Source organism: Oncorhynchus keta, unplaced genomic scaffold (assembly GCF_023373465.1).
Source record: "Oncorhynchus keta strain PuntledgeMale-10-30-2019 unplaced genomic scaffold, Oket_V2 Un_contig_5687_pilon_pilon, whole genome shotgun sequence".
Taxonomy (NCBI): Eukaryota; Metazoa; Chordata; class Actinopteri; order Salmoniformes; family Salmonidae; genus Oncorhynchus; species Oncorhynchus keta.
In genome coordinates this window covers 45,209-64,751 of record NW_026288441.1, presented here as the reverse complement: position 1 = coordinate 64,751, position 19,543 = coordinate 45,209, and the positions used below count along the sequence as shown (strand labels likewise).

General features: G+C 42.2%; 2 long non-coding RNA genes across 11 annotated transcripts in view; one reads left to right on the top strand and one right to left on the bottom strand.

Moving 5' to 3' along the window:
• Positions 1–19,543, top strand: part of LOC127925511 (uncharacterized) — a 30,025-nt gene continuing 10,482 nt past the window's right edge. Inside the window, exons 1-5 of one of the 10 annotated variants that reach the window (XR_008121124.1) lie at positions 1–36; positions 231–303; positions 11,037–11,219; positions 17,369–17,459; positions 18,944–19,051. This is a non-coding gene — a long non-coding RNA (uncharacterized LOC127925511). The other 9 variants (XR_008121128.1, XR_008121131.1, XR_008121132.1 and 6 more) reach the window with 9 other exon arrangements.
• Positions 629–7,202, bottom strand: LOC127925512 (uncharacterized). Its single transcript, XR_008121134.1, has 3 exons — positions 6,713–7,202; positions 2,431–2,543; positions 629–2,067 (listed from the first exon to the last, which is right to left on the bottom strand). It is a non-coding gene; the product is annotated as an uncharacterized LOC127925512 (long non-coding RNA).

Below are 19,543 nucleotides of genomic sequence, written 5' to 3'. Positions count from 1 at the left end.
TGACTACACAAAACTGGAATCCTACTACATGGAAAAGTTAGTGGACAAAAAAGGACCAAAATGGAGACCTGTATGGTGCAGAAATACACCTAAAAAATGGACACAATTTATTTCCAAGATAATGAAATGAAAATTTGACATAGTGGTGGGCTGCTCTGGGACTGTGGGACTGTGGGACTGGCTCGGTTTAAGTTGGGGATGCTACAGAGGTCTGTGTGTTTATCTTCCAGTATGGTGAACATTACGAAGGGACTCAACAAGACAGCCATAGTCTGGCAGGACGTGTTTGACTACCATGAAAAAGTAAGTATCATGTAAACACCCAGATCATATGGTCCTTACCTGTATCACCCTAATGTAAACACCCAGATCATATGGTCCTTACCTGTATCACCCTAATGTAAACACCCAGATCATACGGTCCTTACCTGTATCACCCTAATGTAAACACCCAGGTCATATGGTCCTTACCTGTATCACCCTAATGTAAACACCCAGATCATATGGTCCTTACCTGTATCACCCTAATGTAAACACCCAGATCATATGGTCCTTACCTGTATCACCCTAATGTAAACACCCAGGTCATATGGTCCTTACCTGTATCACCCTAATGTAAACACCCAGATCATATGGTCCTTACCTGTATCACCAACACCCAGATCATATGGTCCTTACCTGTATCACCCTAATGTAAACACCCAGATCATATCGTCCTTACCTGTATCACCCTAATGTAAACACCCAGATCATACGGTCCTTACCTGTATCACCCTAATGTAAACACCCAGATCATATGGTCCTTACCTGTATCACCCTAATGTAAACACCCAGATCATACGGTCCTTACCTGTATCACCCTAATGTAAACACCCAGATCATATGGTCCTTACCTGTATCACCCTAATGTAAACACCCAGATCATATGGTCCTTACCTGTATCACCCTAATGTAAACACCCAGATCATATGGTCCTTACCTGTATCACCCTAATGTAAACACCCAGATCATATGGTCCTTACCTGTATCACCCTAATGTAAACACCCAGATCATATGGTCCTTACCTGTATCACCCTAATGTAAACACCCAGATCATATGGACCTTACCTGTATCACCAACACCCAGATCATATGGTCCTTACCTGTATCACCCTAATGTAAACACCCAGATCATATGGTCCTTACCTGTATCACCCTAATGTAAACACCTAGATCATATGGTCCTTACCTGTATCACCCTAATGTAAACACCCAGATCATATGGTCCTTACCTGTATCACCAACACCCAGATCATATGGTCCTTACCTGTATCACCCTAATGTAAACACCCAGATCATATGGTCCTTACCTGTATCACCAACACCCAGATCATATGGTCCTTACCTGTATCACCCTAATGTAAAACACCCAGATCATATGGTCCTTACCTGTATCACCCTAATGTAAACACCCAGATCATATGGTCCTTACCTGTATCACCCTAATGTAAAACACCCAGATCATATGGTCCTTACCTGTATCACCCTAATGTAAACACCCAGATCATATGGTCCTTACCTGTATCACCCTAATGTAAACACCCAGATCATATGGTCCTTACCTGTATCACCAACACCCAGATCATACGGTCCTTACCTGTATCACCCTAATGTAAACACCCAGATCATATGGTCCTTACCTGTATCACCCTAATGTAAACACCCAGATCATATGGTCCTTACCTGTATCACCCTAATGTAAACACCCAGATCATATCGTCCTTACCTGTATCACCCTAATGTAAACACCCAGATCATATGGTCCTTACCTGTATCACCCTAATGTAAACACCCAGATCATATGGTCCTTACCTGTATCACCCTAATGTAAACACCCAGATCATACGGTCCTTACCTGTATCACCCTAATGTAAACACCCAGATCATATGGTCCTTACCTGTATCACCCTAATGTAAACACCCAGATCATACAGTCCTTACCTGTATCACCCTAATGTAAACACCCAGATCATATGGTCCTTACCTGTATCACCCTAATGTAAACACCCAGATCATATGGTCCTTACCTGTATCACCAACACCCAGATCATACGGTCCTTACCTGTATCACCCTAATGTAAACACCCAGATCATATGGTCCGTACCTGTATCACCCTAATGTAAACACCCAGATCATATGGTCCTTACCTGTATCACCCTAATGTAAACACCCAGATCATATGGTCCTTACCTGTATCACCCTAATGTAAACACCCAGATCATATGGTCCTTACCTGTATCACCCTAATGTAAACACCCAGATCATATGGTCCTTACCTGTATCACCCTAATGTAAACACCCAGATCATATGGTCCTTACCTGTATCACCAACACCCAGATCATATGGTCCTTACCTGTATCACCAACACCCAGATCATATGGTCCTTACCTGTATCACCAACACCCAGATCATATGGTCCTTACCTGTATCACCAACACCCAGATCATATGGTCCTTACCTGTATCACCCTAATGTAAACACCCAGATCATATGGTCCTTACCTGTATCACCCTAATGTAAACACCCAGATCATATGGTCCTTACCTGTATCACCCTAATGTAAACACCCAGATCATACGGTCCTTACCTGTATCACCCTAATGTAAACACCCAGATCATATGGTCCTTACCTGTATCACCCTAATGTAAACACCCAGATCATATGGTCCTTACCTGTATCACCCTAATGTAAACACCCAGATCATACGGTCCTTACCTGTATCACCCTAATGTAAACACCCAGATCATATGGTCCTTACCTGTATCACCCTAATGTAAACACCCAGATCATACGGTCCTTACCTGTATCACCCTAATGTAAACACCCAGATCATACGGTCCGTACCTGTATCACCCTAATGTAAACACCCAGATCATATGGTCCTTACCTGTATCACCCTAATGTAAACACCCAGATCATATGGTCCTTACCTGTATCACCCTAATGTAAACACCCAGATCATATGGTCCTTACCTGTATCACCCTAATGTAAACACCCAGATCATATGGTCCTTACCTGTATCACCCTAATGTAAACACCCAGATCATATGGTCCTTACCTGTATCACCCTAATGTAAACACCCAGATCATATGGTCCTTACCTGTATCACCAACACCCAGATCATATGGTCCTTACCTGTATCACCCTAATGTAAAACACCCAGATCATATGGTCCTTACCTGTATCACCCTAATGTAAACACCCAGATCATATGGTCCTTACCTGTATCACCCTAATGTAAAACACCCAGATCATATGGTCCTTACCTGTATCACCCTAATGTAAACACCCAGATCATATGGTCCTTACCTGTATCACCCTAATGTAAACACCCAGATCATATGGTCCTTACCTGTATCACCAACACCCAGATCATATGGTCCTTACCTGTATCACCCTAATGTAAACACCCAGATCATATGGTCCTTACCTGTATCACCAACACCCAGATCATATGGTCCTTACCTGTATCACCCTAATGTAAACACCCAGATCATATGGTCCTTACCTGTATCACCCTAATGTAAACACCCAGATCATATGGTCCTTACCTGTATCACCTAATGTAAACATCCAGATCATATGGTCCTTACCTGTATCACCCTAATGTAAACACCCAGATCATACAGTCCTTACCTGTATCACCAACACCCAGATCATATGGTCCTTACCTGTATCACCCTAATGTAAACACCCAGATCATACGGTCCTTACCTGTATCACCCTAATGTAAACACCCAGATCATATGGTCCTTACCTGTATCACCCTAATGTAAACACCCAGATCATATGGTCCTTACCTGTATCACCAACACCCAGATCATATGGTCCTTACCTGTATCACCCTAATGTAAACACCCAGATCATACGGTCCTTACCTGTATCACCCTAATGTAAACACTCAGATCATATGGTCCTTACCTGTATCACCCTAATGTAAACACCCAGATCATACAGTCCTTACCTGTATCACCCTAATGTAAACACCCAGATCATATGGTCCTTACCTGTATCACCCTAATGTAAACACCCAGATCATATGGTCCTTACCTGTATCACCCTAATGTAAACACCCAGATCATACGGTCCTTACCTGTATCACCCTAATGTAAACACCCAGATCATATGGTCCTTACCTGTATCACCAACACCCAGATCATATGGTCCTTACCTGTATCACCCTAATGTAAACACCCAGATCATATGGTCCTTACCTGTATCACCCTAATGTAAACACCCAGATCATATGGTCCTTACCTGTATCACCCTAATGTAAACACCCAGATCATACAGTCCTTACCTGTATCACCCTAATGTAAACACCCAGATCATATGGTCCTTACCTGTATCACCCTAATGTAAACACCCAGATCATACGGTCCTTACCTGTATCACCCTAATGTAAACACCCAGATCATATGGTCCTTACCTGTATCACCCTAATGTAAACACCCAGATCATATGGTCCTTACCTGTATCACCCTAATGTAAACACCCAGATCATATGGTCCTTACCTGTATCACCCTAATGTAAACACCCAGATCATATGGTCCTTACCTGTATCACCCTAATGTAAACACCCAGATCATATGGTCTTACCTGTATCACCCTAATGTAAACACCCAGATCATATGGTCCTTACCTGTATCACCAACACCCAGATCATATGGTCCTTACCTGTATCACCAACACCCAGATCATATGGTCCTTACCTGTATCACCCTAATGTAAACACCCAGATCATATGGTCCTTACCTGTATCACCCTAATGTAAACACCCAGATCATATGGTCCTTACCTGTATCACCAACACCCAGATCATATGGTCCTTACCTGTATCACCCTAATGTAAACACCCAGATCATATGGTCCTTACCTGTATCACCCTAATGTAAACACCCAGATCATATGGTCCTTACCTGTATCACCCTAATGTAAACACCCAGATCATATGGTCTTACCTGTATCACCCTAATGTAAACACCCAGATCATATGGTCCTTACCTGTATCACCCTAATGTAAACACCCAGATCATATGGTCCTTACCTGTATCACCCTAATGTAAACACCCAGATCATATGGTCCTTACCTGTATCACCTAATGTAAACACCCAGATCATATGGTCCTTACCTGTATCACCAACACCCAGATCATATGATCCTTACCTGTATCACCCTAATGTAAACACCCAGGTCATATGGTCCTTACCTGTATCACCCTAATGTAAACACCCAGATCATATGGTCCGTACCTGTATCACCCTAATGTAAACACCCAGATCATATGGTCCTTACCTGTATCACCCTAATGTACACACCCAGATCATATGGTCCTTACCTGTATCACCCTAATGTAAACACCCAGATCATATGGTCCTTACCTGTATCACCAACACCCAGATCATATGGTCCTTACCTGTATCACCCTAATGTAAACACCCAGATCATATGGTCCTTACCTGTATCACCAACACCCAGATCATATGGTCCTTACCTGTATCACCCTAATGTAAACACCCAGATCATATGGTCCGTACCTGTATCACCCTAATGTAAACACCCAGATCATATGGTCCTTACCTGTATCACCCTAATGTAAACACCCAGATCATATGGTCCTTACCTGTATCACCCTAATGTAAACACCCAGATCATACAGTCCTTACCTGTATCACCCTAATGTAAACACCCAGATCATATGGTCCTTACCTGTATCACCCTAATGTAAACACCCAGATCATATGGTCCTTACCTGTATCACCCTAATGTAAACACCCAGATCATATGATCCTTACCTGTATCACCCTAATGTAAACACCCAGATCATATGGTCCTTACCTGTATCACCCTAATGTAAACACCCAGATCATATGGTCCTTACCTGTATCACCAACACCCAGATCATATGGTCCTTACCTGTATCACCCTAATGTAAACACCCAGATCATACAGTCCTTACCTGTATCACCCTAATGTAAACACCCAGATCATACGGTCCGTACCTGTATCACCCTAATGTAAACACCCAGATCATACGGTCCGTACCTGTATCACCCTAATGTAAACACCCAGATCATACAGTCCTTACCTGTATCACCCTAATGTAAACACCCAGATCATATGGTCCTTACCTGTATCACCCTAATGTAAACACCCAGATCATACAGTCCTTACCTGTATCACCCTAATGTAAACACCCAGATCATATGGTCATATGATCTTACCTGTATCACCCTAATGTAAACACCCAGATCATATGATCCTTACCTGTATCACCCTAATGTAAACACCCAGATCATATGATCCTTACCTGTATCACCCTAATGTAAACACCCAGATCATATGATCCTTACCTGTATCACCCTAATGTAAACACCCAGATCATATGGTCCTTACCTGTATCACCCTAATGTAAACACCCAGATCATATGGTCCTTACCTGTATCACCCTAATGTAAACACATATGGTCCAGATCATATGTAAACACCCAGATCCTATACCTGTATCACCCTAATGTAAACACCCAGATCATATGGTCCTTACCTGTATCACCCTAATGTAAACACCCAGATCATATGGTCCTTACCTGTATCACCCTAATGTAAACACCCAGATCATATGGTCCTTACCTGTATCACCAACACCCAGATCATATGGTCCTTACCTGTATCACCAACACCCAGATCATACGGTCCTTACCTGTATCACCCTAATGTAAACACCCAGATCATATGGTCCTTACCTGTATCACCCTAATGTAAACACCCAGATCATATGGTCCTTACCTGTATCACCCTAATGTAAACACCCAGATCATATGGTCCTTACCTGTATCACCCTAATGTAAACACCCAGATCATATGGTCCTTACCTGTATCACCCTAATGTAAACACCCAGATCATATGGTCCTTACCTGTATCACCAACACCCAGATCATATGGTCCTTACCTGTATCACCCTAATGTAAACACCCAGATCATATGGTCCTTACCTGTATCACCCTAATGTAAACACCCAGACACATTCCAGGTCTAAATACACATGATTTGACTAGATTTGCCGGGTCCTGTGCCGGGTCCTGTGCCGGGTCCTCTGTGCCGGGTCCTCTCACTGGGATATTACCTAGATCCTTCTATTTTGATAAAACATCAGAGGCTGTCTCTAGACTGAGGGTGTTCTTCATGATTGATTCATGGGTTCTACAGATTGGTTGTGTTTCAGCTGTGTTGCAGCTCTCTGTCAGTGGTGGAGGTGTGGAAGGGAGGGTGCTACCTGTGTGAGGTCCGCAGGGTGACCAAGGCAGGCCTCAGGGTCGTCCTGGCCTCTCCTTGGTACCTCGACCAGCCTGGACCTACTCATGACTGGGCTAGATACTATACTGTCTGGCCCCTTGCTTTCAAGGGTTAGAACCGCTTAACTAGTGTGGAGTGAAACAGAGTGGAGTGGCCAGTGGAGTGGGGTGGATGGAGTGAATGGAGTAGGGTGGGTGGAGTGAATGGAGTAGGGTGGGTGGAGTGAATGGAGTAGGGTGGGTGGAGTGAATGGAGTAGGGTGGGTGGAGTGAATGGAGTAGGGTGGGTGGAGTGAATGGAGTAGGGTGGGTGGAGTGAATGGAGTAGGGTGGGTGGAGTGAATGGAGTAGGGTGGGTGGAGTGAATGGAGTAGGGTGGGTGGAGTGAATAGAGTAGGGTGGGTGGAGTGAATAGAGTAGGGTGGGTGGAGTGAATAGAGTAGGGTGGGTGGAGTGAATAGAGTAGGGTGGGTGGAGTGGAGTGAATAGAGTAGGGTGGGTGGAGTGAAGTGAATAGAGTAGGGTGGGTGGAGGAAGTGAATAGAGTAGGGTGGGTGGGTGGAGTGAATAGAGTAGGGTGGGTGGGTGGAGTGAATAGAGTAGGGTGGGTGGGTGGAGTGAATAGAGTAGGGTGGGTGGGTGGAGTGAATAGAGTAGGGTGGGTGGGTGGAGTGAATAGAGTAGGGTGGGTGGGTGGAGTGAATAGAGTAGGGTGGGTGGGTGGAGTGAATAGAGTAGGGTGGGTGGAATAGGGTGGGTGGGTGGAGTGGGGTGAATAGTGTGGAGTGAATAGTGTGGAGTGAATAGTGTGGAGTAGAGTGGGACAGTGTGGAGTAGAGTGGGACAGTGTGGAGTGGAGTGAATAGTGTGGAGTGAATAGTGTGGAGTCGAGTGAATAGTGTGGAGTCGAGTGAATAGTGTGGAGTCGAGTGAATAGTGTGGAGTGAATAGTGTGGATTGGAGTGAATAGTGTGGTGTGGAGTGGAGTGAATAGTGTGGAGTGAATAGTGTGGAGTGAATAGTGTGGATTGGAGTGAATAGTGTGGTGTGGAGTGGAGTGAATAGTGTGGAGTGAATAGTGTGGAGTGAATAGTGTGGAGTGAATAGTGTGGAGTGGAGTGAATAGTGTGGAGTGAATAGTGTGGAGTGAATAGTGTGGAGTGAATAGTGTGGAGTGAATAGTGTGGAGTGAATAGTGTGGAGTGGAGTATGGTGTGGAGTGAATAGTGTGGAGTGAATAGTGTGGAGTGGAGTATGGTGTGGAGTGGAGTGAATAGTGTGGAGTGAATAGTGTGGATTGGAGTGAATAGTGTGGAGTGGAGTGAATAGTGTGGAGTGGAGTGAATAGTGTGGAGTGGAGTGAATAGTGTGGAGTGGAGTAGTGTGGGACAGTGTGGAGTGGAGTAGAGTGCTATGTGCGGTTAACTATTAGATGTCTGTGATCATATGTGTTTCATTGTCATCCACTCAGACCTAAGGGATGAAATTAAATAAACATACAAGGATCAGGAAAACAACATGACACCGTGCTTTAGCGGCAAGCAGCCATCTGCACAATCTGTTAACTTCGCAGTGAATAGTGTGTCTAGTTCGAATATGTATAGGGGAGAGTGGGGAAACCTGAGCCTTACGGGTAAGTTGAGCCACCCTTGTTTCTAGGAAACCATACCAAAAAAAATGAATTATTTTAGGAAATATTTAGGAATTGGTGATCATTTAATGGAGTCAGAAGGAAGAAACCATATGGTAAAAGTGGTAAACAAGTTAGGTCCAAAAAGCGGATTTTCAACAAGTCAAATTCATTTACCAAATCAATTGTGTTACAGGTTTCATGATGCTTGTATCTAAAGTAAATAATTGTAAGATTGTTTTATACATCAGTTGGGGTCTCTATCAGCTTCAATATGAGGTCCTAAACCTAGAATGAAAAGGCATCCTTCTAGCTGTGGGCTAATATAATCAACATGTTGGCCTTGGGGTAAGTTGAGCCAATGGCCTTGGGGTAAGTTGAGCCAATGGCCTTGGGGTAAGTTGAGCCAATGGCCTTGGGGTAAGTTGAGCCAATGGCCTTGGGGTAAGTTGAGCCAATGGCCTTGGGGTAAGTTGAGCCAATGGCCTTGGGGTAAATTGAGCCAATGGCCTTGGGGTAAGTTGAGCCAATGGCCTTGGGGTAAGTTGAGCCAATGGCCTTGGGGTAAGTTGAGCCAATGGCCTTGGGGTAAGTTGAGCCAATGGCCTTGGGGTAAGTTGAGCCAATGACAAGTTGAGCAAATTGAAATGTTTTCTGACCAAGCGTGTTGTAGGCATTATGGGATATGAGGTAACAACAGGACCTGGCCCATGTTAAAAGTGTTTTAATAAAGATAGACATGGTTTTTAAAGGTGGCAGTAGTAGTATTTAATTCAATACAGAAATGTTTAGGCAGCTCAACGTACCCTGTACAACGTACCGTGTTGTACCAAGAGACCACTTTTTTTTGGACAAGGTATGTTTTCAAAACTTATATTTACATTAATTCTGATTATTATTATTATTATTATTATTATTATTATTTATTTCCAGGGATACACCACATCCTGAAATATCTCTTTGTTAGAAGGAATACTATATTTTCCTTGACAGAGTGATGCTGAATGTAAAAAATGTCTCAACTTACCCCACTCTCCCCTACTTGTGGTTGTCAACCATGGACCAGCACTCGGGCTGATGTAGTTATTGTTCCCACCGGGTGGGATTAAATACTTTATATTTTGTTGTTACAAGTACTTTCAAAAAAAAAAAGAGAGACCAGTCTCAACGTCAACAGTGAAGAGGTGACTCTGGGATGCTGGCCTTCTAGGCAGAGTTGCAAAGATAAAACCATATCTCAGACTGCCCATCTAAATCGATTATTTTTATTAGCCAAAAGAACACAGACACTGGACAGAGGAACTCCCGGAGTCACCTCTTCACTGTTGAAGTTGAGACTGGTGTTTTGTGGGTACTATTTAATGAAGCTGCCAATTGAGGACTTGTGAAGTGTCTGTTTCTCAAACTAGACACTAATGTACTTGTCCTCTCGCTCAGCTGTGCACCGGGGCCTCCCACTCCCCTTTCTATTCTGGTTAGAGACCGTTTGTGCTGTTCTGTGAAGGGAGTAGGACACAATGTTGTACGAGAGCTTCAGTTTCTTGGCAATTTCTCGCATGGAATAGCCTTAATTTCTCAGAACAAGAAGAGACTGACAAGTTTCAGAAAAAGTCTTTGTTGCTGGCCATTTTGAGCCTGTAATCGAATCCACAAATGCTGATGCTCCAGATACCAGTCTAAAGAAGGCCAGTTTTATTGCTTCTTTAATCAGGACAACAGTTTTCAGCTGTACAAAAATATTAGCAAAATTGTTTTCTAATGTTCAATTAGCCTTTTAAAATGATAAACTTGGATTAGCTAACACAATGTGCCATATTGGAACACAGGAGTGATGGTTGCTGATAATAGGCCTCTGTACGCCTATGAAGATATTCCATTAAAAATCTGCCGTTTCCAGCTACAATAGTCATTTACAACGTTAACAATGTCTACACTGTATTTCTGATCAATTTGATGTTATTTTAATGGACAAAAAAGTGATTTTCTTTCCAAAACAAGGACATTTCTAAGCGACCCCAAACTTTTGAGCCGCGGTGTACATGGCACTTGTTTTCTACCTGCCTCAGATCCCAGTGGACACTGTGCTCCACATCTGGAAGGGGAGTCCTGGTCAGATACAACAGGAGCTGAGTAGCATCACCCTGGCTGGGTACAGGGTCATACTGGCTGCCCCCTGGTACATCAACCACATCGACTACGGACAGGACTGGGAAAAAAATACTACACCATACAGCCACTCAACTTCACTGGTGTGTTCAGAAGCTGGTGTCACTTTAAAATTGGTGAACAGGTTTCATGTAATGGTGGGAATGAAAGTAATGGAACGGTATCAAATCGATGTGTGCAAATACAGTAAAACGGAAAACACATTGATACCTTTCCATTTGTTCAATTTCAGCCAATGGGCTCGTCCTCTGATTTCTTCCTCCAGCAGCCTCCACTACTGCAGCATACTGGGGCTGGGGCAGGGCTTCCTGGGACTGTATATAGTCTAGGACTATAATTATTATTATTATAGTAGGAGACTGGTCTATGGGTAATATAATATAGTTATTATTATAGTAGGAGACTGGTCTATGGGTAATATAATATAGTTATTATTATAGTAGGAGACTGGTCTATGGGTAATATAATATAGTTATTATTATAGTAGGGGACTGGTCTATGGGTAATATAATATAGTTATTATTATAGTAGGGGACTGGTCTATGGGTAATATAATATAGTTATTATTATAGTAGGAGACTGGTCTATGGGTAATATAATATAGTTATTATTATAGTAAGAGACTGGTCTATGGGTGATATAATATAGTTATTATTATAGTAAGAGACTGGTCTATGGGTAATATAATATAGTTATTATTATAGTAAGAGACTGGTCTATGGGTAATATAATATAGTTATTATTATAGTAGGAGACTGGTCTATGGGTAATATAATATAGTTATTATTATAGTAAGAGACTGGTCTATGGGTAATATAATATAGTTATTATTATAGTAGGAGACTGGTCTATGGGTAATATAATATAGTTATTATTATAGTAGGAGACTGGTCTATGGGTAATATAATATAGTTATTATTATAGTAGGAGACTGGTCTATGGGTAATATAATATAGTTATTATTATAGTAGGGGACTGGTCTATGGGTAATATAATATAGTTATTATTATAGTAGGGGACTGGTCTATGGGTAATATAATATAGTTATTATTATAGTAGGAGACTGGTCTATGGGTAATATAATATAGTTATTATTATAGTAAGAGACTGGTCTATGGGTGATATAATATAGTTATTATTATAGTAAGAGACTGGTCTATGGGTGATATAATATAGTTATTATTATAGTAAGAGACTGGTCTATGGGTAATATAATATAGTTATTATTATAGTAGGAGACTGGTCTATGGGTAATATAATATAGTTATTATTATAGTAAGAGACTGGTCTATGGGTAATATAATATAGTTATTATTATAGTAGGAGACTGGTCTATGGGTAATATAATATAGTTATTATTATAGTAGGAGACTGGTCTATGGGTAATATAATATAGTTATTATTATAGTAGGAGACTGGTCTATGGGTAATATAATATAGTTATTATTATAGTAGGAGACTGGTCTATGGGTAATATAATATAGTTGTTATTATAGTAGGGGACTGGTCTAAGGGTCTATGGATAATATAGTTATTATTATAGTAGGAGACTGGTCTATGGGTAATATAATATAGTTATTATTATAGTAGGAGACTGGTCTATGGGTAATATAATATAGTTATTAGTTAAGTAGGAGACTGGTCTATGGGTAATATAATATAGTTGTTTTTATAGTAGGAGACTAGTCTAAAGGTCTATGGGTAATATACAGTGGGGCAAAAAAGTATCTAGTCAGCCACCAATTGTGCATGTTCTCCCACTTAAAAAGATGAGAGGCCTGTAATTTTCATCATAGGTACACTTCAACTATGACAAAATGAGAAAAAAAATCCAGAAAATCACATTGTAGGATTTTTAATGAATTTATTTACAAATTATGATGGAAATTAAGTATTTGGTCACCTACAAACAAGCAAGATTTCTGGCTCTCACAGACCTGTAACTTCTTCCTCCACTCGTTACCTGTATTAATGGCACCTGTTTGAACTTGTTATCAGTATAAAAGACACCTGTCCACAACCTCAAAAAGTCACACTCCAAACTCCACTATAGCCAAGACCAAAGAGCTGTCAAAGGACACCAGAAATAAAATTGTAGACCTGCACCAGGCTGGGAAGACCGAATCTGCATTAGGTAAGCAGCTTGGTTTGAAGAAATCAACTGTGGGAGAAATGATTAGGAAATGGAAGACATATAATCTCCCTCGATCTTGGGCTCCACGCAAGATCTCACCCCGTGGGGTCAAAATGATCACAAATGAACCACACGGACCTAGTGAATAACCTGCAGAGAGCTGGGACCAAAATAACAAAGCCTACCATCAGTAACACACTACGCCACCAGGGACTCCTGCAGTGCCAGACGTTTCCCCCTGCTTAAGCCAGTACATGTCCAGGCCCGTCTGAAGGTTGGAGCATTTGGATGATCCAGAAGAAGATTGGGAGAATGTCATATGGTCGGATGAAACCAAAATATAACTTTTTGGTAAAAACTCAACTCGTCATGTTTGGAGGACAAAGAATGCTGAGTTGCATCCAAAGAACGCCATACCTACTGTGAAGCATGGGGGTGGAAACATGCTTTGGGGCTGTTTTTCTTCAAAGGGACCAGGACGACTGATCCATGTAAAGGAAATAATGAATGGGGCCATGTATCGTGCGAGTTTGAGTGAAAACCTCCTTCCATCAGCAAGGGCATTGAAGATGAAACATGGCTGGGTCTTTCAGCATGACAATGATCCCAAACACACCGCCAGGGCAACGAAGGAGTGGCTTCGTAAGAAGCATTTCAAGGTCCTGGAGTGGCCTAGCCAGTCTCCAGATCACAACCCCATAGAAAGTCTTTGGAGGGAGTTGAAAGTCCGTGTTGCCCCCAAAACACCACTGCTCTAGAGGAGATCTGCATGGAGGAATGGGCCAAAATACCAGCAACAGTGTGTGAAAACCTTGTGAAGACTTACAGAAAACGTTTGACCTCTGTCATTGCCAACAAAGGGTATATAACAAAGTATTGAGATTAACTTTTGTTATTGACCAAATACTTATTTTCCACCATAATTTGCAAATAAATTCATTAAAAATCCTACAATGTGATTTTATGGATTTTTTTTCTCATTTTGTCTGTCATAGTTGAAGTGTACATATGGTGAAAATTACAAGCCTCTCTCATCTTTTTAAGTGGGAGAACTTGCACAATTGGTGGCTGACTAGATACTTCTTTTTGCCCCACTGTAATGTGGTTATTATAGTAGGAGACTGGTCTAAAGGTCTATGGGTAATATAATATAGTTATTATTATAGTAGGAGACTGGTCTAAAGGTCTATGGGTAATATAATATAGTTATTATTATAGTAGGAGACTGGTCTAAAGGTCTATGGGTAATATAATATAGTTATTATTATCGTAGGAGACTGGTCTATGGGTAATATAATATAGTTATTATTATAGTAGGAGACTGGTCTAAAGGTCTATGGGTAATATAATATAGTTATTATTATAGTAGGAGACTGGTCTATGGGTAATATAATAGTTATTATTATAGTAGGGGACTGGTCTATGGGTAATATAATATAGTTATTATTATAGTAGGAGACTGGTCTATGGGTAATATAATATAGTTATTATTATAGTAGGAGACTGGTCTAAAGGTCTATGGGTAATATAATATAGTTATTATTATAGTAGGAGACTGGTCTATGGGTAATATAATATAGTTATTATTATAGTAGGAGACTGGTCTATGGGTAATATAATATAGTTATTATTATAGTAGGAGACTGGTCTAAAGGTCTATGGGTAATATAATATTGCACAAGTACGCTTTTAGTCATGTAGTCTGTGGACACCAGCTGGTCCAACATCTCATTCCAAAATCATGGGCATTAATATTGAGTTGGTCCCCACCCTTTGCTGCTATAACAGCCTGTACTGTTCTGGGAAGCCATTAATATTGAGTTGGACCCCCTTTGCTGCTATAACAGCCTGTACTGTTCTGGGAAGCCATTAATATGGAGTTGGACCCCCCTTTGCTGCTATAACAGCATCCACTCTTCTGGGAAGCCATTAATATGGAGTTGGACCCCCGCTTTGCTGCTATAACAGCATCCACTCTTCTGGGAATTGCTTTCCACTAGATGTAGGAACATTGCTGCTATAATTTTTATTTTATTTCACCTTTATTTAACCAGGTAGGCATGTTGAGAACAAGTTCTCATTTACAATTGCGACCTGGCCAAGTTAAAGCAAAGCAGTTCGACAGATACAACGACACAGAGTTACTAAGTTACTATTAAAAATGATAGCCTCCACTCTTCTGGGAAGGCTTTCCACTAGATGTTGGAACATTGCTGCTATAACAGCCTCCACTCTTCTGGGAAGGCTTTCCACTAGATGTTGGAACATTGCTGCTATAACAGCCTCCACTCTTCTGGGAAGGCTTTCCACTAGATGTTGGAACATTGCTGCTATAACAGCCTCCACTCTTCAGGGAAGGCTTTCCACTAGATGTTGGAACATTGCTGCAGGGACTTGCTTCCATTCAGCCACAAGAGCATTAGTGAGGTCGGGCACTGATGTTGGGCGATTAGGCCTGGCTTGCAGTCGGCGTTCCAATTCATCCTAAAGGTTTTCGACTGGGTTCTTTCACACCGATCTCGACAAACCATTTCTGTATGGACCTTGCTTTGTGCACGGGGGCATTGTCATGCTGAAACAGGAAAGGACCTTCTCCAACCTGTTGCCACGAAGTTGGAAGCACAGAATTGTCTAGAATGTCATTGTATGTTGTAGCATTAACATTTCCCTTCACTGGAACTAAGGGGCCCAGCCTGAACCTCCTCCCAACAAACTTTACAGTTGACTCTATGCATTCCAGCAGGTAATGTTCTCCTGGCATCCGCTGAACCCAGATTCATCTGTCGGGCTGCCAGATGGTGAAGCGTGATTCATTACTCCAGAGAACACATTTCCACTGCTCTCATGGCAGCGAGCTTTACACCACTGAAGCCGACGCTGGCATTACGCATGGTGATCTTAGGCTTGTGTGCGGCTGCTCAGCCATGGTAACCCATTTCATGAAGTTCCCGACAAACAGTTCTTATGCTGACGTTGCTTCCAGAGGCAGTTTCTAACTCGGTAGTGAGTCTGGCAACTGAGGACAGACGAGTTTTATGTGCTACGCACTTCATCACTGGGCGGTCCCGTTCTGTGAGCTTGTGTGGTCTACCACTTTGCTGCTGAGCCGTTGTTGCTCCTTGACGTTTTTACTTCACAATAACAACATTTACGTTTTGACCGGGGCAGCTCTATTAGGGCAGAAATATGATGAACTGATTTGTTGGAAAAGTGACACCCTATTACGGTGCCACGTTGAAAGTCACTGAACTCTTCAGTAAGGCCATTCTACTGCCAATGTTTGTCTATGGAGATTGCATGGCCGTGTGCTCGATATTATACACCTGTCAGCAATGGGTGTGGCTGAAATAGTATGTATGTGTGTGTGTGTCTCATGACGTTTTGTTGTCGTGCCATGTTGTTGTGTTGTGATGTGGTGTTGTTGTATTGTGTTGTGTTGTGGTGTGGTGTTGTGTTGTTGTGTTGTTGTGATGTATTGTGTTGTGTTGTGTTGTGGTGTTGTGTTGTTGTGGTGTTGTGTTGTGTTGTTGTGATGTGTTGTGGTGTTGTGTTGTGTTGTGTTGTGGTGTGTTGTGTTGTGTTGTTGTGATGTGTTGTGTTGTGGTGTTGTGTTGTGGTGATGTGTTGTGTTGTGGTGTTGTGTTGTGGTGATGTGTTGTGTTGTGGTGTTGTGTTGTGTTGTGTTGTGGTGTTGTGTTGTGTTGTTGTGTTGTGGTGTTGTGTTGTGGTGGTGTGTTGTGTTGTGTTGTGGTGGTGTTGTTGTGATGTGTTGTGTTGTTGTATTGTGTTGTGCTGTGTTGGTGTGTTCTGTTGTGTTGTTGTGTTGTGTTGTGTTGTGTTGTGTTGTGGTGGTGTTGTGTTGTGTTGTGTTGTGGTGGTGTTGTGTTGTGTTGTGTTGTGTTGTGTTGTGGTTGTGTTGTGGTGGTATTGTGTTGTGGTGTTGTGTTGTGTTGTGGTGGTGTTGTTGTCATGTGATGTGATGTGTTGGTGGTGTTGTGTTGTTGTGTTGTGATGTGTGGTGGTGTTGTTGTGTTGTGATGTGTTGTGTTGTTGTGGGCAGGTGCAGTATGTACTATCCTATGTACTTTACCTCCACAGGTACAGAGCAGCAGAAGAAACTGGTGATTGGTGGAGAGGTGTGCATGTGGGGAGAGTATGTTGATGCTACCAACCTCTCTCCTCGTCTCTGGTAAATAGAAAAGAGTCCCAAATATAACCCTATTCCCTGTATAGTACACTACTGTTGACCAGGGCCCTATAGAACCCTATTCCCTATATAGTACACTACTTCTGACCAGGGCCCTATAGAACCCTATTCCCTATATAGTGCACTACTGTTGACCAGGGCCCTATAGAACCCTATTCCCTATATAGTACACTACTTCTGACCAGGGCCCTATAGAACCCTATTCCCTATATAGTGCACTACTGTTGACCAGGGCCCTATAGAACCCTATTCCCTATATATAGTACACTACTTCTGACCAGGGCCCTATAGAACCCTATTCCCTATATAGTACACTACTTCTGACCAGGGCCCTATAGAACCCTATTCCCTATATAGTGCACTACTGTTGACCAGGGCCCTATAGAACCCTATTCCCTATATATAGTACACTACTTCTCACCAGGGCCCTATAGAACCCTATTCCCTATATAGTACACTACTTCTGACCAGGGCCCTATAGAACCCTATTCCCTATATAGTGCACTACTGTTGACCAGGGCCCTATAGAACCCTATTCCCTATATAGTACACTACTTCTGACCAGGGCCCTATAGAACCCTATTCCCTGTATAGTACACTACTTCTGACCAGGGCCCTTTAGAACCCTATTCCCTATATAGTGCACTACTGTTGACCAGGGCCCTATAGAACCCTATTCCCTATATAGTGCACTACTGTTGACCAGGGCCCTATAGAACCCTATTCCCTATATAGTACACTACTTCTGACCAGGGCCCTATAGAACCCTATTCCCTATATATAGTACACTACTTCTGACCAGGGCCCTATAGAACCCTGTTCCCTATATAGTGCACTACTGTTGACCAGGGCCCTATAGAACCCTATTCCCTATATAGTACACTACTTCTGACCAGGGCCCTATAGAACCCTATTCCCTATATAGTACACTACTTCTGACCAGGGCCCTATAGAACCCTATTCCCTATATAGTACACTACTTCTGACCAGGGCCCTATAGAACCCTATTCCCTATATAGTACACTACTTCTGACCAGGGCCCTATAGAACCCTATTCCCTATATATAGTACACTACTTCTGACCAGGGCCCTATAGAACCCTATTCCCTATATAGTACACTACTTCTGACCAGGGCCCTATAGAACCCTATTCCCTATATAGTACACTACTTCTGACCAGGGCCCTATAGAACCCTATTCCCTATATAGTGCACTACTGTTGACCAGGGCCCTATAGAACCCTATTCCCTATATAGTGCACTACTGTTGACCAGGGCCCTATAGAACCCTATTCCCTATATATAGTACACTACTTCTGACCAGGGCCCCTAGGGACATTTTTCAAACAGAAATAATAACAGGCAAGAATCTAAATACTGTGTGTGTGTGTGTGTGTGTGTGTGTGTGTGTGTGTGTGTGTGTGTGTGTGTGTGTGTGTGTGTGTGTGTGTGTGTGTGTGTGTGCAGGCCGAGGGCGAGTGCTGCTGGAGAGCGATTGTGGAGTGATGAGAGGATGACCTCCAGTGTGATCGACGCCTTCCCTCGCCTCGTGGACTTCCGCTGCAGGCTACTGAGGTACAGGGTTATGTTAATATGATGACTCCTCTCTAGCCCAGCTAGCCTGTATACGTTTCCCTACTAGACAGCTCTGCAAGCGTTATAATGTCAAACTATATGGTTACACACCAAATGTAGAGTATCTTTATTTACTTCAGTTACTTTAAATAAGTCTAAATGAAAATCTACACTGAACAAAAATATAAACGCAACATGTGACGTGTTGGTCCCATGTTTCATGAGTTGAAAAAGTAAAAGATCCCAGAAATGTTCTAAAATCTGATTAGAAAGTAAAAGATCCCAGAAATGTTCTAAAAGCTGATTAGAAAGTAAAAGATCCCAGAAATGTTCCATATGTTCTAAAAGCTGATTAGAAAGTAAAAGATCCCAGAAATGTTCCATATGTTCTAAAAGCTGATTTCTCTCAATTGTTTTGCACAAATGAGTTCCATCCCTGTTAGTGAGCATTTCTCCTTTGCCAAGAGAATCAATCCACCTGACTGGTGGCAT